Source organism: Caloenas nicobarica, chromosome 3 (genome assembly GCF_036013445.1).
Source record: "Caloenas nicobarica isolate bCalNic1 chromosome 3, bCalNic1.hap1, whole genome shotgun sequence".
In the NCBI taxonomy this organism is placed as follows: domain Eukaryota; kingdom Metazoa; phylum Chordata; class Aves; order Columbiformes; family Columbidae; genus Caloenas; species Caloenas nicobarica.
The window spans coordinates 8,873,470-8,896,432 of record NC_088247.1 but is presented as its reverse complement, the minus strand read 5'-3'; positions in this window follow the sequence as shown (position 1 = coordinate 8,896,432).

Below are 22,963 nucleotides of genomic sequence, written 5' to 3'. Positions count from 1 at the left end.
TGAGATAAAATCACAAACAAATACACAGCCTAGTGCATTAAAAGTGAAGAAAAAAACACAAGGATTTAGTAATCAGCTGTCACCAAACTAAAGAAAAATATCTCTGTCACCAAGGAGTGTGGCTAGAAAGTGATGGGTGGACTTCAGTTCAAAAGTTCAATTATACAATTTCAAACTCAAAGGAAACTTCAGCTCAGCTATTGCCTAGTGATACGATTACTGAAACCCTGAAAGAGTGAAATTGATTTTGAACTGAGTGTGGGAGCAGTAATTTACCAGGTGGAGTATTCAGAAAACATTAACCCTCTAAATGCCATTGGCAAGGTAGACTTGATTAATGCAACAGTAATTTATTTCTGAAGATATCGGTCAATTTCTAACTCATGACATAGAAAAAGTATATTTTCAACTTAATCATTGCTCAGACACAGGAGTAAATCCTGTCCAAAGCTTAAGGAAAATTTCTCCATCTTGAATATTTGATAGAATTGCTCTCCTGATCTAGTCAGAGGTTCATCTAATCCTGGGTCCCCAATGACAGTAAACAGCATCACATGTTTTGGGGAAAGAATAAGAAATTTTTCAATAATTTTGATGCAATAACCTGCCCCAAGGAATTCCTTTCTTATATAGTTTATAAATCAATTTGTGCTCCAAGTTACCAAGCTGCTGTTAATGTCAAAATGTCATTTTTTTAACTATTGTTGGGAGATAAAATTCAGTTTTTGCTATGGTATCTATGGGTAGTCTTTCTATCCACCTTGGTGACATCATTCCTTGATACTTAACAGTGCCTATCTTCACATAAGCACATGATTAAAATGCTGATTATTTTATTTTACATTTACATGGCAACTTTCAACCTGCAATGCTGAGAACTTCTATATTAGCATCAATTCTGCCCTTAAAGAACTACGAAAGCTAGAATAGATTACTGTAATAATCTAGTCCAATATTCCACTTAAGATGCTGTACAGCATTTTAACCTGCAAGTCCAGCACCCAACCCAAAAAGTTGTGCTTTAACCAAGGATATACTTCAGAAACAACTCCACGCAGTCAAGAGTTGGTCCAAACTTCCATATATCACAGACAAGAAAGTTTCTTACCCTCAACAGCAGCAAGACAGTAGATTTAGACTCGATATAAGGAAGAAAATTTTTATGATGAGGGTGGTGAGACACTGGAACTGGTTGCCCAGAGGAGCTGTGGGTATCCCATCACTGGAAGTGTTCAAGGTCAGGTTGGAGGGGGCTTTGAGCAACCTGGTCTAGTGAAAGGTATCCCTGCCCATGGCAGAGGGGGTTAACTAGATGATTTTGGAAAGGTCTCTTCCAAACCAAACCATTCTATGATTCTGTGATCTTCCAGTGGTAGTATGAAACTCCAGTCTACAGTATTTTATTCTTGAATAATAGCTCTCCAGCCACAGCAGGGAAGGAAAACAGAGAATAAGCTGAACCTGAATTTTAGAGATACTTGCTCAATTCCATTGTCCTGTGCAGGTGCTGAAGTTCCATGCTGAAGTCCCACTTTGGAGTCTCACCACAGTATTTTGTAAAAAGGAAATTTCAGAACTGATTCTGCTATGCATATGACCTACAGGAGCCCCATTTCCCAGAAGCAGCAGCTGGAAACTAGGCAGGACATACTATGGTCTCTCAAAGTGTCCTTGTATGTTCTGGTTAGATAATTGATTCAAGCTGCAGTCAGTGAAGTCTAAAAAGACATTTAATTACCCAGTCCCTGGGCCACTCAAACATAAACTTCTTATGCTATTTCAGACACTGTCAAATGTCTTCCCTGGGGTCCACATGCCACTCCAGAAGCACAGAGGTGCCCATAGATTGCATCACATTTGCCAGCCTGTGCAGTAGCTGTGGATGCTGTAGGGCAGCTCAGATGGCGTTAAGGTAACTCATGCGAGGCAGTCAGCTCCATAGGCCAAGACTCAAGTGCAATGTGTGACCAAACTCTAAAGGGCAACAGGCCTGACTGACCACTGACTGTGTGCTTTCACGGGCATTAAGATTTATCTCTCCCAAAATGGAAAGATAAGACATGGCTGTTACCATGGGAAGTAGCTGGATGACCCCTTGACGACAACAGCTTGGAACAATGACCACACCTTTGATGCCAGAGGAACTGCCAAGGCAAATAAATCCTGGACTGTTGGTGAACATGGCACTCAAGGAGAAAAGCTCTTAATCTCACTAGACAGCTGGGATAAACATTTATAAAGGAAACATTTTCAAAAGACGAAGCAGATTATAAAGGCACCAGGAGTCACTGAAATCTTGTTAAACATTGTTCACTGCATTACTTTAGATTTTAGTTTGAACTTACACTGTCAGATAAATTCCATTTATCTCCTGAATGCTTTTCTCACCGTGAGTGTTTGTTGCTATGAATTCACACCTTCAGTGAAGATTTACATTTCGTCCTTGATCGAGACAAAGATAATGCTCAGCTTCAATCATTCTGAGGCACCTTTTTTTTTTTCGCTTAAATGGGTCAGTGTTTCTTAGTGTGACACTGAAAACACAGGTTATGGTGTTCAACCGTTAGTGTAGGAAAGAAGGATGGTCTTACAGGTAAGGGACTGAATTAGTCCCCAGAGAGAAAGTCTCTCACAAATACTTCCACAGACTTCCAGTCTGACCTTTGAAAAACCATATTAGTCCCCCTGTGCATCTGTAAAATTGGGAAATAAATGCTCTCTCTTCCCCTTCTGCTGACCTTGTCTTTTGTTACACGCAAGACCAAGCACACTGAGAAAAAAATTTAATTGAGATTTCTGGTCATTTTTTCAATATAGCCAATGATGAATCATAGACATCATGGTAAATTTGGTGATTTAACCAATGCAATTGCTTCACTATAATTCAGAACCATAAAGACTTAAATGATATTTTTGGAAGAGATGTAGAAGAATTCCCCTGAGCGCTCCCACACTTCCATTTGCTATCCTATCTCACTTGTCATTAATTACAGACTAATGAGTGCCATTTTCTGTTCTGTATTGATACTTTACTTTCTCCTCCTGTGGGGCTATCAACCAGCATTGAAGGACGTGTCCTGACTGAAAACATTTATCCATGCCATCTCACAAAGCTCAGCATTTCAGATAAAACAAGACTTTAATACAAAATAACCTGTTTCCAAAAACTAATTTCACTGATAATCCCTTCAGTTTGGCTCAGTCTGTACTAGAAATTAATTTTACCCGTACTCTTACTTGGATGGCAGTAAGAATAACCACATTCCCCTTGACATTTCCCACTGCACTCTGTACTTTTTCCTGATTTGCTAATATCGTATTTTGAACCAAACCATCCTTAAGATACTCAGTTTTGTTTTCAGCATATTTTGTCTCCTTGGCAATACTGAGAAGATTATTCTGATCCAAGGTCCTTGTTATAACTGTGTTTGAGGCAATGGAGTGATTTGTACTAATAAATCTTGATCATTGTCTCTATGTACTTAATGACTATGTCTACAATAATTAGCCCTGCTACTAAATCTATACTTTTAAATTGTTACACTAGTTACTGTCATGGTTTTGGCTGGGCTAACAAGCTCAGATAAGTCCTAGGCACAGTGAAGGCATTCACATGATCCAGGAACCACTCCTGGCAGACTATTTGGACACAGCAACCTTATTTTGGTTGGTTAGAAAGCTTCAGAGTGCAACTATGGTCTGTTCTGTGCTACCCAGCTGCCAGGCCACAAAATGGTGCTGAGTGCGTTTACCAGCACACATCGCCAACAGAGAGCACTAAAGGAGGAACAGAGAGTGTGTCTGAAAAGGCAAAATCATAGAGTCATAGAATCATTTTGGTTGGAAGAGACCCTCAAGGTCATCAAGTCAAACTATAACCTAACTCTGGCACTAAAACGTGTCCCTAAGAGACGTTTATGCGTCTTTTAAACCCCTCCAGGGATGGTGACTCCACCAGTTCCCTGGGCAGCCTGCTCCACTGCTTAATAACCTTTTCCATGAAGAAATTTTTCCTAATATCCAATCTAAACCTTCCCTGGTGCAACTTGAGGCCATTTCCTCTCACCCCATCACTTGTTACTCGAGAGAAGAGACCAACCCCCTCCATGCTCAACCTCCTTTCAGGCAGTTGCAGACAGCGATCAGGTCTCCCCTCAGCCTCCTGTTCTCCAGGCTGAACAGCCCCAGGTCCCTCAGCTACTTCTTGTAAGACTTGTGCTCCAGGCCCCTCACCAGTTTCATTGCCCTTCTCTGAACTTGCTCCAGCACCTCAACGTCTTTCTTGTAGTGATGGGACCAAAACTCAACACAGTATTTGAAGTAATGGTCACTAAAGTGCACTGTGGACAGGCTGCAGACCTGTGGATTCTATGCTATTTTACCTGATAACAGAGAAAGAGCAAAAATGGTAGATCTTTTATACCACCTGGAGTTAAGGGCGATGAATGAGGATGCGAATGACCCCAAGTGCAATCTAAAATAGTCCCATGACTGCCTGGGCTATTCAGGGCTCCTTGTAGCCTTCTTAGCAGCCCCACATCTTCAGCCAGCCTTGAGAGAGAGGGAAGCATCATGACCTCCTGCTCCTAGGCTAGAATTCCTCATTGCCCATTTTGTGGCTCAATGAAAAGAGGCTAAGTGGTTTATAGGGCTCAGACCACAGATTCTTCCTTAATGCCAACATGGAGAAGGTAGTTTTTATAAAAGTCAGAAAGCTTTTCTGTGTTTAAAAAAAAAAAAAAAAAAAAAGGAAAATGAGAATATCCCAGAAGCTAAAAGTGATTGAAAACTCAGTGTCATAATGTCCCTTCCCAGAAGCAGACATACTGAAGTTATGGGTAAAAACATTAATTAATCACACGACTTTAAAGATCTGTGTCACTGTCAGTAATAAAATAAATACAGGAGAGTGCAGACAGGCTATTCCTGAATATTGGATGTGTTATTACAATAATTAAGATGAATAGTGATTACCTGTCTTGTTTGTTGATACTTTCTTGGGCAGGAAACTACAGCTACATTAAATGACATTCTAAGCACATGTTTTGAGTATCATTCGCTGGTGCATTAACCCTTTTTATATGGCAGGCATAAGCCACAGATATTAGGAGGAATGTGCAATAATCAACTTACTTGAGCTCCAAGGAGCAATGGTAGGAAATAAACTGTTTGCAAACTACAGAGTGAAATTCAGTCTAAATGTACTGTGCCTTTATCACTTGTCCATTAACATGAGATCATCGTTTACCCAAATTTCGAAGTATGGATCTTCTTTGTAAAAATACAGCATATTGATGTAAGTGAGGTCAGGCGCACACAGTCTGAGTATGGTTAGTATCAGGCAGTGGAAAAGATCAGAGACAAGAAGATAGAATGACAGCAGTTTACATTTCCCGCAGGAAAGATGAAAATTACTGGATTGGAGTCAATTTGAACAAAAAAGGACTTTGTTTGTAAGCTGGAGAATGAATGTCCCAATTAATTATTCCCAATTACTCTAGTCCAGTGCACCTCACCATAACCTAGCATCACTTCAGAAAACTGGCAATATTTGACTCTTTGCAGGGTTAGTCGCTACCTCCCATTGCTTCAGGATATCAACTTTGCCTCCCTGTCATCTCTCATCCTCCCAGGCTACTCTGGCCTCTTTCTTACTCCCACAGCAATAACTGTGTTGTAAGCACTAATAGCAATCAAATATCAGCTGTTTTTCCATGTGGCTTTGCACTCCACTTCCCATCAAAATATAGCAATGAATATATAGTAATTCTTTCTGCTTGTATAGAATTTCCATCCCAAAATCTTTGGTAATGATGTTCTGTGTTTTTAGACAGCCACTTCTTTCCACTCCAAAGGAATTCGCAGTTCAGCATTGAGGGAAGAGATGGATTAGATTAGATTGAGTTTGCAAAGTGCTTTAGCATCCTTTGGGAAATGAGACATTGTAAAAATGCAGGGTTCTGTATTATCATTAAAGTGATTAACTGAGTTACCGTTAAAGTGCAGAAATAACCAAGAGGCTGGGAGTTCGTCTGTTTGTTTGTCAATTAGTGGAATCCTCATTTTATGGAAGCTGAGTTTGAGCCAGTTTTTAAATGTGCAGCCTTAAATGTCCAATGTACATCGAAGAGGTGTAAAGATGACACTGCCTGGATATGTCAGCACAGCAAAAACATAAAGGACCTAACTGCCTTCTGAGCTGGGAGCAGCACTCACATTCTATCAAACTTTTATTACAGAGGGAAGCCGGATCCCAGTACATAAATGCTAAAGAGGGTAGGAGCCAGCGTAGAGTGCTGAGGACCACCACAGTTTACCTCATCAGGCTCAAACAGAGCATTATCTAACACGAAAAACTGAGCACAGTCAGAGAGGAAAGGTTTAAACCACTCAAGTGAAGTGGCAGAAAACCCTGGGTGTACCTCAAGTTGCTCCACAATCTTGAGAGGCCAGAATAATTTGAACCATTAAAAATAAGAGACAGACAGCAGCCTACATCATGATATAATACAAGGAGCAAAGTATTCCAGAGTTGTTTAGAGCAGCTGTTGGGAGTGAGTGAGGACATTGTGCAGCATGGGGGAACTGGGTGCTTGCACCTGACTAGGGCATCAGGGGAGCCATGAAACACAGACATGCTTCTATTCTTCGCATGCAGAAGCAAGAGATGAAAGGATAGATCATATCAGATACTCCAAAACAGATGTCATACAAAAGGGAGTAATGAGGACTGTGTTGTTCAGGCAGAGGGTGAAAACAAAATCAGAGCTTAAGTTAATACCTAGTAGGGCCAGACCAGTCATTAAAGAACTTGCTTGGAACTCAGGTCCCATCCTGCCCAGTTTGCACGTGACCTTGGGCAAGTCACTCAGATCCTTGGAGCAACATGGACACCTCCTTCCTGCTGTTTTAAATAGAAGGTAATATCCTAAAAAAAACAGATATAATCTTTCTGAACTTCATTTCTCCATCTATAAAACAGGGATAGCAGCACCTTGCTTTGCCTGTGTTTGAAGACGAGAAACACATTAAAGATGATGAAGAATTTGCTTACAACAGAAGCAAAGAACATATAAGCAATGAAGGTAAGGTAAGCAATCAGACAGTAATAACTTGTTTCTTACTTGTTTGTAAATACTGTAGACATTGAGTCCCATTCATTCTTGGTACAATCTCATTAATGAGGCCACATACTGCATTGTCTGTCTTTATCTTTCTAATGATCCCAGATGTATGGAAAATTGAGGCAGAGGAAATGAGAAGCTTTATTGTACTTAATATCCAAAGTGACAAGTCTTTCATAAGTGGTGAAATGAGATTCTTCTACACAGGTATAGTGATGAGGCTTGAAATAAGCCTGTTGCCAGATTAAACAGGGTAATTGCAGTACAATTAGGTACAAGCACTTAACTCTCCTCTTCCAAATTCTCAATTATAGTAATAAAAATGCTTTTGTTTTGCCTTTTGTGCTTCATGGCTTACAAATGCTCCTGTCTTCTGTAGCTCAAGAGAAAAAAGGAGAGCGAAAGAAAGAGCTTTGACACATTTCCAATGCAAGCGGTACAGCATTCCTCATGATACGTTATAGTGATGCTTAAACCCTGACAGCGTTAGTATAACAGTGCAGCTAAGTCTATCACCGTACTTTCCTGCCTTGTGAAAAGAGCTTCGGATAAGATGCAAAGCAACACTCCTGAAAAACCTTTCACTGGTTTTCAGATTTATCTCTTGGACTCATCCGGTAAATCATCCACCTGACAAACCTAGGCTTTCAGGTCACTATCCTCTCATCTTTATTAACTTCAAGGTATACTTGCTTATGTGTCGGGAGATGCTTATGAACTGTGGTGAGCAAGCAGAAAAAAAGCCCTATGCTTCCTTCTTTAAGACTTACCCTGGCTACACAGTGCTAACAGCTGAAATTCATGCATAACGGCAAGCTTGTCTGGATTAAACTTTGCACAGTTAAATAGAGAGGTCCAGGCTTAGGGGAAAAAGCCATGGACTTTTGATCAGATATTCATTTGATACTAAATTACAGCACTGTAGATCTGAAGCAGCAACGTCAGTTAAATATATGGAGCTGAAGGAGTTTTATAGAACAGAATTTGGCCCTGTGGCCTGGAAGATACCCCCCTTATGAAAGCCATGTACCCAGTTTTGTTGCTGCAGCACAGAGCTGACCCTAAAGCTCCAAGGATATTCAAGTTCAGGTACAGCACCAGCTCCCAGGTACATTCAGCACGCGCCCACCCAACTAAAACACAGCCAGAGTGCACTCATCCTTATAGATGTGTCCTGTTTTGGATAAATCAGCTACTTCTTACTTGTCATTGACTCTCTTCTGGTTTTAGCTCTTCTAGGTCACATCAGAAGTAGTTCAGTCAGATTTGATACTCAGAAACCTCAATCCACCATTAAAATAAATGGAATCCAAGCAAAGGTTTGGTCCCATTCCTGGTCTTGAAATGAAGTGTTGAGATTTGATATGTCTCTAAATTAAATTATAACCATGACTTTACATTAAAGAAGCCAGCAACTGCAACAGACCTCAATCTAACCATTCTCTTGCTATGAAGGAGATTAAGTACATTTAATCCATACCTCTAACTATTTCCTCCTCGACAGATCTTCCTCAGCCTTAGGCAGCTTATTGACCTCTGTGGTCAACCTAAAACTAACAAGAGGCCAGTATAACCCACTTACTTGTGAAGTTATGGACTAAAAGCAGAAATTGCTGAATAAAATTCTATGGTCTGCCTGTGTTATGGAGATCAGATTAGACACAAATCATCTTTTGCAGTTTCATGACCTTGCAGAATGCGTAGGAGACAGGATTTGAAGGGCACTTGTATCACTTGACACTATTTCTTGACTGAATGGCTTGAACTTTTTAAAAAATTTAATTAGGTCAACAAAAAATAACCACTGGTGAATGGGAGATACTTTTCCGTGTGATTATCTTTCTTTGCATGTCCATCTGGGTGTTTACATAAATGAGGAATGGGGAATTGCCAAGCTCTGACTGAATTTGTCTTTGATTTTAACCTGTCCATTGCACTGTTCACCACAAGTGCCCACCTCCTATTCATAACCTCCGCTTTCTTCCCTCTCCCTTCACTGCCCCTATCTAGAAATCATGTCTGCATTATGCTGTTTGGGGGTCCCTCTTGATTTTGGTGGGGTTTTGTACATTGCACAGCAACCTCCTTTTGTGGCTTCTTCTTCTTCAGACCTTTCTAGCATTCAAAAAATCACAGGAGGGTTCACAAAGCCCACAACAGGATGCAGTGTGCAGGGTTACAAAGCAGGACAGAACACTATTTCAGAGGTCTCCACAGCTCCTAGTAGGGAAAGAGAAGAGGGTAGTGATGGGTTTCAGACCCTACAAAGGACAGTGAAATTCCCAAATTAACTCCTTGCCCCTTCCCTATAGGGTTAATAGGTGTATTCTATACCTTCCCTTCAATCTCTTTTGGAGTGGTGCTTGGGGAGGCTGCAATGCACTGTAAAGCAGATGTATGGTAACTGCCTCAGACATGCTCACCCCAAGCTTTAAGCTGAATCAAGCCCATTGTTCTTAACTAAGCAATGTCCATGTGTAGGGCCATTCAAGAGATATTTTGGAAACCTGTTTAGCTGTCAAAACCAAAATGGACTCTCAGCCCTTCAAAAAGTATTATTTTTCCTCAAGTGTTTTAGCAAAGGAAATCCCTTTCTCACATCTACTATGGGTGATACCATAGCCAAGAAGAGCAGTCACTCAGAATCAAAACAAATATTCATGTATATTGGGTTTCTGACTACAGAAGACTCAATCCAGAAGAGCACTTAGGTATTCAGCAAATTTTATTCACATGAGTAGCCCAAATGACATTAATAGGCACGAGGCTTAAATAATTGTTGGATAAGTGACCCAAGTTACAGAACAAAAGTAAAAGAAAAGATAAACTGAAATAAAAACAATGCAAAGATTAGCTGATTTTTTTTTTATTATTTCACTGGAAATATTCTTTCGTATATCATTATGCTAAAATCTATGCATAAATATGTATGCCTGAAGTTTCATTAAGACACATTAATCCCATATTTTATTACATACCACATTTCAGATGAGTATGGAAAAAGATTCCTTGACCCAAAGAAAAAATTAATTCTGCCTATAATTTATGTAAAGTTTCAGCATATATCCTAGATTTGTTGCAAGAAAATAAAAGATTGTAATTAATTTTAAAGGCTTCTCGAAAATGTTCACTCAGTTTAGTCTGAAAAAGTGCACTTCTTAGATTCTGCTGTTTGTCAGCTTTCACTCGTTCCTTACATTCGATCTTGCCTTACCACTTTTAGAGACAATCTGGAATAATTTCAGTCTCTCCTGGTCCGTCAGCACTGTAGGCTCTTTCAGTTGCCTATAATCGGTCTCCACTCCCATTTGAGATGCGCTTGGGTTTAATACCTCCAGCTGCAGATTCAGAGGGCCCTCCAAATTCCTCGTTAGTCAGTACAGACAATGGCACCTAGAGAGTGATTTAACACACCCTAAAGTAGGTGGAGGTCCAACTCAGTTGACATTAGGAAAAGGCTCTTCCCCCAGAGGGTGCTGGACACTGGAACAGGCTCCCCAGGGAGGTGTCCCGGCCCCAACCTGACAGTGTTCAAGAAGAGACTGGACAACGTCCTCAGACACACGGTGTGAACTGTGGGGTTGTCCTGCGCAGGGACAGGAGCTGGACTCGATCCTTGTGGGTCCTTCCAACACCGGACATTCTATGATTCTATGCCATCTCAGACCACACATTTGTACACACATCCACAGGCTTGTGAGCTCCAAGTATCCAAAAAACCAAAACAGAACATCAAAATGGCTGTTCACTTTAATAAGCGTATGAGTAAATAGCATTAGCAGCTATGATTCTATGATATACAAACATCTATATGCAGGCATCTCAGTCTCAAACTTTGTTTAGGACCAAATGATCTGTCTATATACAGTGTTATCTGAGATGTCCCAGGGATTCAACACATCACATATACAAGGGAGTAGCAAGGGCTCATGCTGTCCCATAAATGAAAAGGAGCTGGGAGCAAAGACAGCAGCAGGACAGGTAGGACAAAGACCTCACCAGCAAAGCGGCAGCCCCACAGTACCCCAGCAAGGTGAGCATAGTAGGTCCAACACTGGTAACAAGAGTTAGTCAAGAATCTAAATTTCCAGATGAGGCCACAGTGATTAGATGGATCCAGGACAGGGGCAAGGACTGAATCAATAGATTACATTGTCAGCCACAGGCATGGCTGCTCGTGGTCATATAGGTCAACTTAGGTCAAGCAGGGACTACTTGAATGCAGCTCCCAAGGGAAGGCTGAGGAGCTGCTGCTGCTGCTCCTTATAACAGAGATTTCTCAGAGAGCTCCTTGAAGTCCCAGACACCTCATTATGTTGGTCATGCCCCTCACACCGTAAGACCGGTGACAGGAAAGAGGAGTTCAGGTTAGCCCACCGCACCTGATATGACACCAGCCACCTATGATTAGGCAGCTGAACAGGCGTATATATTGACATCTAATGCGATATAAGATATCACCATCGGGCTGGCACAGGACCCAAAGCAGTCTCACAGCCTTCCTATGCAGGTATAATACCCTAAGCCATTTCAGATGTCACTGGATGACCACATGGACAACAGAACCACTCTTCTACCTACTGGCCATCTCAATGGCTCTGTAGGCTGCACTGACTTCATTGATTACCTCTTCTCTGATTATAAAGGTTGGCCTAGTACCTATACACATCTGTTTGCTGATGCATATTCAGATTCTTAATCTTGAACTCTGCCCCAGCTGTCCAATACAGTTTGAAAAATTTGTTGAGAAATAGGTAGGCAGTTGTAGAAAATGATCTCTAGAAACAGTAGTTCCTGTACTCTGTCAAACAGACAGAGACATAAGGCTTTTGCTATTATCATTCTTGTGATCTTAGCTGTTTTGAAACAGAGCTATCTGCGCTTACCAAATTAAAATCAAAATTAGATTATATATTTCACATTTTATATGTATGTGGTTATATGTATGTATGAAAAGCAGCTAATTATAAAAGGAAAAAAGAGCAGAAAATCTTACTGTGTTGATGGGAGGACTGAAAATTTCCCCCCCAAACTCATTTTGCAACAGCCCTTTCCATATTTCTCCTGCAATAAATTCCTTTCTCCCCATATGCCCAGCCCCAGCAGGCTCAGAAGCAGACTTGTATGTCCTTTCTGGGTAGAAGTTCAAAGGTGCTGGGCCAAAGCTTTATTTGATAAAAGACTTGTCTTCTAAGAGGTTATTCTCTTCTGCAGGTCACGTTATGGCTATATGAGAAAGGTATAACTTCATGAGAAAAAGAGAACTAGGACTTCAAGAGGTGCATGAATGAGGGACGTAGAGTAAGAGGCACCAGACACCCCATCTGCAGTCACTCCGTGGAAAAAAACCCTTCTGTCTGTGAGCTTCGTCTGCAGCGATGAGGACAAAAGCTTTTCCCAGGTTTGAAAGGAAAAGAGCATTGAAGATTATGAAGTGTTGGTGTACTTCGGTAAAGCAGGTTAGATGAGCCATACACAGGAACTTTAACACACATCTCATTAGAGGCTGTTTCAAAATAACACACTTCCTCTTTCTTAGTATGGTGTTATGGTTTAGACAGGTTGCATTTACTGGAAATCGAGGAAAAAAAATTTCCTCCAACATCACATGCCCCCTCTCCCGTTAAGATTATATACTTCTTTTTTCTCTCTTCCTCCTGATTTTTTATCATGAATCAGAAAAAAGTGTACCTACTTTTCCTTCAAAGCAAGCAAATAACCATGGTGTGTGGTGATCCTACGACAATGCCCTTTCCTGCCCACCACCTTAGCCCCTTTTGAATTCTATTGTTATGTTTTTCAGAAGATTGGGAAAGCTTCTGTACATTTTCTGGCCAGGGTACACCACACAGATACTTGTTCTCCCAGACATACTGTCAGTGCTGTGTGTTAGATCATAAATATGTATTTACATGAGGCTGATACTGATAACAGCTATGAACCTAATAGAAAATTTTGCATTCAACAAGAGAAAAGATTTTCGTTTTTCATCAGCCTGTAAGACTTGCTCTCAAATTCATTTCTTTCCACTGGATACAATCTAATATGGTTTGAGAGTATCATAGCAATCTTGGTGCAGCACCTGTTGCAATATACATGGCCACCTCCTGGGGTGTGGATAAAACCTCAAAATGGAGAATAAATAACTTATTACAAAGAACTAGATTTCCAGTTGTTATTCACGGTAATATAAAAGAACTCCTGCTTTATAATTTAGAAACTCCATCGGGTTCATATCTTTATAGCATTTTGAAGGCATGCATCAGGTAGGAAGAAAGAATAAGCATTTACTTTTCCATTAAGATGGGTAGAAGGAGGGGAGTGCCATGCCGCTTTATACATGAAGGTACTAGTCACAGCTGAAAAACTGGAGATGAAAAAGCTACATACATTCTCATAAAAATAAATAAGGAGCTCATTTCTTTCATCTGTGATAAAATATATTAAAGAAGGTCCCCTGACATTAAAACTTTAAGCGGAGGGGAAAAATATTTACTAGGATTTTGGGTCACAGAGCCAGAGCCAGAAGACATCAGCATGAGAATAGATTTGTACTCCCGGCTCCAAATCAGGTGGAGAATGAGTTCCTGGTGGGGGTTATGGGCTCCTATTGCTTGCAAGGTGGGACACTTGCTACATCAATCATCCACGGTGTCTCGGTGGCAAATCCATGGACCAATGAGACACCTAGCACTGAATTAAGCTTCTTGGCCTCTTGGCCAGAACAAAATCAAATGCCATGATATCACAGCAAGTGGAAATGAAAAATGCAATATCATGAACAATAACACATAAAAAAATCAGAAGGGGATTTGAACATACTCAGTGTAGGCTGACATTTGGATGTTGTATTTCAGTTTCAAAAAATATGGCTATTATGTGAAATGTGACATTTTTTTACCAACTAGCACTAGGCTTCTTGTTATATCTGCTATATATTTTCCCTGCATGTATCTATGCCTGTGTGTGAGCACAAGAGAACGTAATTTTTCATCACAACTTTGCACCACTTGAAACAATCATAGTACTGAAGGTCTAAAATTGTCTTGTATTCCTTCTCTTTAGATTTTTTTTTTTCTGTCCAGAGAATTGGGTTGGCTTTTCAAAGCCACCTGGATAGTATGGATGAATCTCAGCCTTGACTCCTTCAGCCATTATCTTCGTCTAAAGTACAGACACCCAACAGGAGCTGCCTCAGGATGGTGTATGTGTAGGACAAAAAGATTCTACATTCAAGATGCCTAAACTCACTCTATGGGCGGTATCTGTACTTCCAAATTAAACAGTGCCGGGGCACAGGCCCTGGAGCCCAATTGTCTGTCCTGGTGAATGGTTTGAACAGCGTGTGGCATACTTTTTCCCAGAGTTAACTAGCTTTCTCCCCCCAAAAATTTGCAGACACAGTCTAGGAGTTAGCATAGGCTATGGTCCTTTCCCAGGAGGCATGTTGGATGCAGCTACCCTGTTTTAGTGAACCGATACTGTTCTACCATATCCACAGCCAAAGACCTCAGCACTGTTTAGTTTGCCATATAGATGCAGCCACTTCATCAAGTCCCCAGGGCATGACTACAGGCTCCTCTAAGGCTTTTTAACACATTGCACACTACAGATACTCCAAGCAAAAGAACTGGTAAAATGCAGTGAAAAACTATGGTCAGTTATGCATACTTTCGACAACAGCTGGCGGCAATTGCAATTCAGCACTTATTTATTTGCATGGTTAATAAAATTGAAGAGTACTGGGAGGATAGACTTGTGCTTAAACAACGATCTGTTATGGCAGTGGATTCAGGTACTAGCTGTGCTGGGTCTTGCTGTGTGACCCTGGGAGTTAGACTTCATATTCCTGACTCTCAGCTCATCAATAAAACTGCAGTGACAAAACATTCTCAGTTCTCACCTAATATACTCAGCTCATCAGGGCAGTGTGTGTACATCTCTTAATATCATTTTGGACGACATGAAGCTCAACGGGATCTCACTCTCAATTTGGGCCTCCAGGCTTCTGGAATATACCAAATAATAAAGTAGTATATTTCGAATAGCTTTAGTAAATCATCTATTAAAAAAAAAGAGTTTTCACAGAGCTCGCAGTGTCCCTCATCGTGGGATGTACTGCCAAAACCGTAACAATTAGCTGTCTATCTTAGGTACTTCTGTGGCTCCCAGAACCATAATATATCAGCATATCACAAACTTTAATGGATTTTTTTCTTCCCCATACAGCTGTGAGACTGAGAAGGCAGCATTAGCATCCCCCTTTTCAGCAACCAGTGAGACCTGTATCTGAACTGGGGGAGCAGGGCAGGTTGGGAAGCAGACTACGTGGCCCCATTGCCACTACCCTGTAATTTCCCCAACTCCCTCGCCAGAAAGGAAGGGGCTGTGACAGACATACGCTCTCAAGATCCTAAATGTGGGGGAATGGAGGACCAGGACCACAGGGTGCACTGCCGAGCACATTTCTCCAACTGCCTGGAGCTAGCCAGTGAGACTAAGTCATCCGAAAGTCTAAATGCCACTGATTTCAGTATGGTTGATTTTAAATGCCCCTATGAACCCAGGCTGACAGATCTGTGCTCTTAAATTACAGCCAGATCTGATCACAATATATGATAGCTTACTCACGATAGCTACAAATTGTGCCAGTTTTAGTACAAGTGTCTGCATGAGCTGTGGGGTTGACAAAGCCCAAGGGGCCGACCAAGGCTGCAGAGGATATTACTGACAGGGAACGCCATTTCTCCTCCAAAAAGTCCAAGGCAGACCTTGCAACCTCTAAGCTATTTTTTTTTCTTTTAGACATAATTTCCCTCCTGTGTAGGGGAATCGGGAAATCAGGATTTTGTTTTCAAAATACCTTCTTCCCATCTTGATGATAATTGACCTGACAAGTTGTCTTGCAGCTTCTGGAAATAAAGTGGTTACCACATATTAAGTGTTTTCTCATTTCAGGAACAGGTTTTACTCAAGTAACTGTCAAACTGAGTCCGTATTTTCGGAATAAGCACACTGTAACTGTTGTCTTGGTTGTAGAGAGGCCAGGAATTGGAAGGGAACCACCTCTGGGTCCTTAGCGTATCTGACAGGGACAAGGAAATATGGTCACTAGTTTCTTCCCACTAGGTATTGAAACTCTAGGCAAGGTCTCTGAGCAGTCACTACTGGTGAAGAGGGCCAGAAGGAACTGGTGTTTTAAAACCTACTTTGGAGTTAAATTAAGCTGCAAAAATAATCTGCATTTTGAAAGAGAATTAAAGATCAATTAAAAGCTAGGTATGTTCTTTGCAAGTGATTTTCCCAAAGAAAATAGCTGTAAATTTTCTTCCTGGCAAAGAATTGTAGCTTTCCTGGTTCTTCTGCAATGTATGTCAGGACTGTCATTATTTTGCTAAGCAGATGCACTTGGTGAACAAGACAGAGGTAGAAGCTGAGAAAATGGTTGGTTGAACAAAGCCATCCTTTCTTTTCCTGCTGTTAGGCAGTACTTAAAAGAAACTGAGGTGGAAGCTAGTTTTCTTTTCAGCATGAGGTTGGAGAACATCCAAAATCTTTAAATGTGGGTCACCACCTTAGCCAGTGAGGAAGAAGTAATTAAATTACGTTTGTCCAGGCTTGTTGTTAAGTTGTCCTGGGTGGCTGAACAATAGGCTTTTCTGAGCCTGGACAAAATACATGTTTTTCCAATTAGATGAAGCAACAAGAAGACAAAGAGATATAGGAAAGACGCTTTAAATGACAAGAGCTATGGAGACAGAAAATCTCATGTTTCTATCACTAAGCCAGCATGAAAGGAGTTTAAGAAGCCTGTGAAGAAAGAAAGAGGGCATAAAGTAAGGCAGTAGAAGAAATTCAGAGGTGTGCACATAGGCAACATATAAAAGAGATCAAAATTTTTTTATTATCTATTTTGTCAGTCTGTGATGGAGTTACATAAATCTAATACCAATATCTGCACTATCACTTAGAGTATGGAGAACAACTCTTATTCCATCTACTTCTGCTCTAGGCATTCCCCAACTTCATTCTCTCAGGCTCTGGTACATGCAGGGCTCAGTGTAATAATCTAGAGGAACATTGCTTTGAGAGGTAGTAATCTGATATTTATGTTCCTCAGCAAAGGATATGGTCTTCCAGGACACACATCTGCTGTACCTCTTTGGGAACACACACACACTTCACTGTGTATGGTATTCCCAGCAAATCTGAAAAACAAGTTACATCTATATTCCTAAAAACGGATTTATGTAATCATTTCAAGTAGTGAGAGATGAACACTTCTAAAATAAAAGTTACTGTTTTGTAACTCCTATCACCACTGATTTTTACCTAAGATATTCAAAACTTCTATCACACTGATTTTAAAATGAAAATTTCCTTTTACTTTGGGACATGAAGACTCACAATTTATGTTATTGCAAAACACTTTTCACAATATGTTGTTCTGAAAACCTTATGTTGCTTTTTTGTGATGTTACTAGTTTTTGTTAGTGTCTTTTTCAGCATCCCGTTGCTGGTAGCCTATGACACCATGAGTGATCATTTGGTGTTTGCATGTCTGTGCAAGACAAGGTCTGTGTAAAAAGGAGCAATAATCCCCTGGCACACACACTTCACACAGAAGGTTTTCTGTTTTTATATAGTCTTTTTTCCCGCTACTTCAAGTCTCCTCTCTTCAAAATGGGAGCAACTCTTGCTTCAATAGCATTTAGGATCCAATATGACAAATAAGTGTTTCTAACAGATGCTATTATTCGTACAAGATGATGCACTTATGTCAGAGAGGCTCTTCTCAGACACATGAGGGTGGCCTTTGGATTGAAAACAGCATAATTTGTGTCCAAAAGATGTCATCAGGGAAACAAAACAAAACCCCAAGAAAATAAATATGATGTGGTAAATTTAAAACACAACTGTACCTTCCTTCAAGTAGCTAGCTCAACTGGAGAAAGTCATAATTACCTGGTTTCATGTGGCCATGGGACCACCACAGATTTGGGATGTTTTGCAGTTTTGCATTTGTAGAAAATAGAGTTCCAGAATATATTTTAAGTTGGGTATGGACTTAGCACTCTTACATATGGTAAGAGAAAGTCAAGAAGAATGTGATATATTTTGATCCATATACTTCTGATTTATTTCCTGTCTTCTTCTGTATTTTTTTAATTACTATTAATTTCAATTTAATTGGAAGGGCCTGGCCTCCTTTGCTCCAGGCACCATATACATTAATTAAAATATGGAAAGAAAGATCAAAAAGTAATTCAATATTTTTTCTTTATTAGACGAAATATCTGAGTCCAGTAGGTCATCTTAAAACATTCCTCAAAACTACCGTTCACAGCAAGTACAAATTTAGCTCTTTGGCCTCTCCAGAACAAAGAGCAAAGTACAAGGCCAAACAGATTAAGAAATCTGAGAAAAAGAGGAGATCAGAGCATTTCTGACAAAAAACAGCCAACGGGATGCTCCATCGCATCTCAGATGGTGAAGTCCAGATGGAACTTCACTAACCTCGGTTGCCCTGGTTCAGGGAAGGTGAGGAGAAAATATTCTCCAAGGAAACAGGTAAGCGCTCTGCTGTTACCACCAGCTTTCTGAGTTCCCTGCAGGGGTTCATGGGCAGACCAGGAGGCCTGCAGGGCAGTGATGTTTGTGCTCTCAGCTCAAGGTCATAAAATCATAGAAATGTAGAATAGTTTGGGTTGGAAGGGACCTTCAAAGGTCATCCAGTCCAACCCCTGCCATGGGCAGGGACATCTTCACCAGCTCAGGTTGCTCAGAGCCCCGTCCAGCCTGGCCTGGGATGTCTCCAGGGATGGGGCATCCACCACCTCTCTGGGCAACCTGGGCCAGTGTTTCAGCACCTTCATTGTAAAAAAATTCTTCCTCATGTCTAGTCTGAATCTCCCGTCCTCTAGTCTAAAACCATCACCCCTTGTCCTGTCGTAACAGGCCCATCTAAAAAGTCTGTCCCCATCTTTTTTGTAGGCTCCTTCTAAGTACTGACAGAAAACAATATGGTCTCCCTGGAACCTTCTCTTCTCAGCCTGTCCTTGTAGGAGAGGTGTTGCAGCCCTCTGATCATCTTGGTGCTGGGTGCTAAGTGGACTTGTGCATTTTGCATGAGCTCTCACTCCTAGGCACTCCCACAGGACATGCTACAGTCACCCTTTTTTAATGTGGCTGATGCACAGGACATATTAGAGGAATGATCACATCATCGGGAATAGATTTTATTATCTTGGGCTCCACTCAAGGCCTCAGCTTTATTGTAGGTGTATTTTGCTTCTTGGGAACCAATGTTGTAAACTCCTTTTCGTACTGATTCTCTCATTGTACTGATTGAATTTCTGGAGAAAGGAGGTTATAGTTCAAGACTTCCAAGGATTTTAAGAATAAAGTAGCTGAGCTAATAGCAAAATATACAGTCTCTCTATTAGTTTTGTGGGATTGCAGACACTGCCCCTACACTTTAGAAAAGGCTGGACTTATACGCTAGAAAGTGTTCTATCTTTATAGTGTTTTTTAAATAATAATTTGTTATAGAATAACATGCTATATGATAAATCATCGTAAGACAATATTTAACTAGCACCACTTCTGCAGAAACTATGCCTCACTACTACTACTACTTCTACTACTCTACTCTGTTAATATTCTTCGAATGTGTCAATAAATTAGCAGATAAAGAAGAAAAGATACCTTTGATTACATAAAGTTTTTGACGAGGTTGCTAACAACATGATACTACGGAACTTAGAAAGTCATACAGAGGCAAAGTATCAGCGTGAATTAAGAAATGACTATGAGACAGAAAACAAAGTAAGAATTAATGGACAAGTTAAAAATTTAACAGCAGATGCCTTGAGATTTTACATTGTCACTGGCATTATTTAACATACCTATTAACACCTGGAACAGGAAGATGAAGAGTGAAGCATCTCAATTTGCAGATGACAATATATTATTTACACAACTGAGGACCAGGAACCATTTCAGGGGTTCTCAAAGAAACTTAACCTATACAGATCTCAGCTTAGTGAACACAATAGCAAATAAAGTTCACCACTGAGAAATGGAAAGTAATATGCATCAAACTGAAAGACATTGAGTTACATATACAACACATAACTGTTCTAAACTATGTTAGGAAAGAGATCGGTTACAATTCTGACCATGTAACAAAGACTGCAATTGCAATTAAACAAGCAAATGCAATTCAGTAACAAGAAAAATCATAATGCCAGTATATGAAATAATGATGTGCCATTATAATATTGTATCCAAATCAGTCCTTGTCGTCTAAAAAAAAGTTATTAAAAATTACATGTTCAGAGACAGATTGCAAATCATTAAGAGCATGGAGGTCACTTATGTAAAATCAGAATGAAAAGACTGAGATTGTTGACTTTGCAAATGAGTAGACCTAGAAAACCTACATAAAAGCATATAAAATAATGAATTGCTCAAAAAGGCAGATTGCTGGCTCTGTTCTCCTTTGCCAAGGAGACATTCAATGAAAATGAAAGATAATCAATTCAAAGCTGATAGAAAGCAATCATTTTTCATCCAGTGCATGATAAGACTAAGGAACTCACTGCAGCAAAGCAGTCTTGAGATCAATAATCTAGTAAAGCCCAAAGAGGAACTTACTTTTATTGACAACAAAAATATCCCTCCTTTTAACAACAACGTAAAAAAGTATGCTGGAAGGAATAAATATTCCAAGGTGTAAGTCAAACTCTGGTGATTATGATCTTCCTTGGGCACATCTCCTACGACGTTCCCGCATGTCCGCTGGCTCAGCTGGCTTTGGCCCCTGCCGAAGACAAAGGTGGCCTGAATGGACTGTAAGTCTGATCCAAAATGGCAATTCCTTATATTCCTGTCTAAATAAGTCTCAAGGACATGCCTGTATATACATCCCTCAGTAGGACTCCATCCAATGTGCACTGTGGTTGCTTGTCAGGCAGCAGTTCGGTATTTTGGGGGGAGTTTCCATGACATGGCCTCCTAAATAGCTCTTCCTATAATGCTTCTTTCTTTATACGTGATGCTGCAGTACCTGGTGAATGTAGAAGCTTATGTACTGTCAAATTTTTCATAGAGTGAATTTTCTATCGATTCTTTTTCTCATTGTGATAGATAGTAAAACTCTCCTTCCTCTCATTTACAAAGATTTTTCTCAAATGAACTATGAATAATTAAAATCTAACTCCATTTGTTCCTTTTTTTCTTAATTGAAGAAATTAAAGATGTATGGAGTGTGACTTCAAGGACTGCATATGAAAAGATATACATTATTTTATTCAAGTATAGCACTTTAAATGGTACGGCGCATATTTTTTTACTAATTCATGCCTCATTCAAGTTAAATATTTGTGCTATATGTGGCAAATTAAGCTAATAAAAGCAATTTTATTAAACTCTGGTGTTTTTGTCACATCTGCAAACTCAAATTTTTCCATCCTTGTGCTCACTGAGCAGTAACAGTTTCTTTCCTACACTTTCTTCTCCTTTTCTTTTCTTTAACCCCCATCATTGAATTATTGCATTTATATTATTAATAAGACTGTCCATAGCTAAATGACTGAAATATAGATTCATTATGGACAGAAGCCCTCTTGCTGCAGGGCACAAGTGTATCTCTGACTGTTTGGGCTTAAGAAGAAATCTTCTCAAAGGCCTGGTTGTTACAGTTACTCATTAGGAGATTAGTTGCACCCTCCCTAGATGTATCTCATTATGATGACTTTTGGAGACTGGATACTGAAGCAGACTAATAATTTAACAGATTCTGTGCCACTCTTCTTCTGATCCTAACACGTCATTGTTAGAAAACTTATTAAAGATCATTACTGGAGGCTAAAGAATAAGCAAAACTTAATAGGGAATATTTTCCATATAGATCATTTGCTAATTAATTCCATTTATGGGTAAAGAAAATATGATAGGCCAGTAGATCATTGAATCATTGTATGAATTCATTTGCAATGCACTCTTAAAGATATTCTTTTCCTTTTTTTTTTTTACAAACACAGGGGTGTCTTTGTATCTTATTCTATTTCAGTGGTTATGGTTGTCCTTTCTACTCCCATTTTTAAGCCATCAGGTTATTTATAATGTTATCAGTTAAATACACAAAGCAAAACAAAGAAGGATGAGGGGAAGTTGTTGGGTCAATAAAGAAATTCATTGTGCCTCATTTCTAAAATCCCTTCCACCACAATATTTGCGGTTCCTCCCTGTCTTCTGAAATGTACCACTACCACTGCTACAACCCCCCACCATTCCTTCTGGCATAAAATCCTTCTTGATTTCCCAAAGCCATCTCCAGATGCTCTTTGTCCACTTTGCTTGCCCATTGGGTGGGTGACAGATGACTTGGGCTGTGGTCAGCTCAGCGCTACTTAGTGCTGACCGACCACCGGACGGGGACTGGCCAGGTGGCCACTGACAAACAGAATAAATAAAGGTTGAAGTGTCCTTGACATGACTTCAGCTGGAGCAAAGATATATTCTCTCATCTACCAAGCCATTGCTTTTGCAAAAACTTGAGGGAATGTAATATCTTTGAAACCTTTACGCCTTTGTCAAATAGAGCCAAAATTGCCCCCCAGGTTCAGAAGTTATGAGGAGGCGGCTGACACACAACACGATGGCGTAAGCCTTGTTTCCTTAGGAAACCTGGCTAAAAATATCTAACCTTAAAAGCAAGAAAATGAAGACTAAAGGACATAATAAATTCTACAATGCTCCCATGATAAACAAAGATACTTTATCCTTGCCAAGTACAACAGAATGAGATTTCACCACTACGTAACAACCTGTGA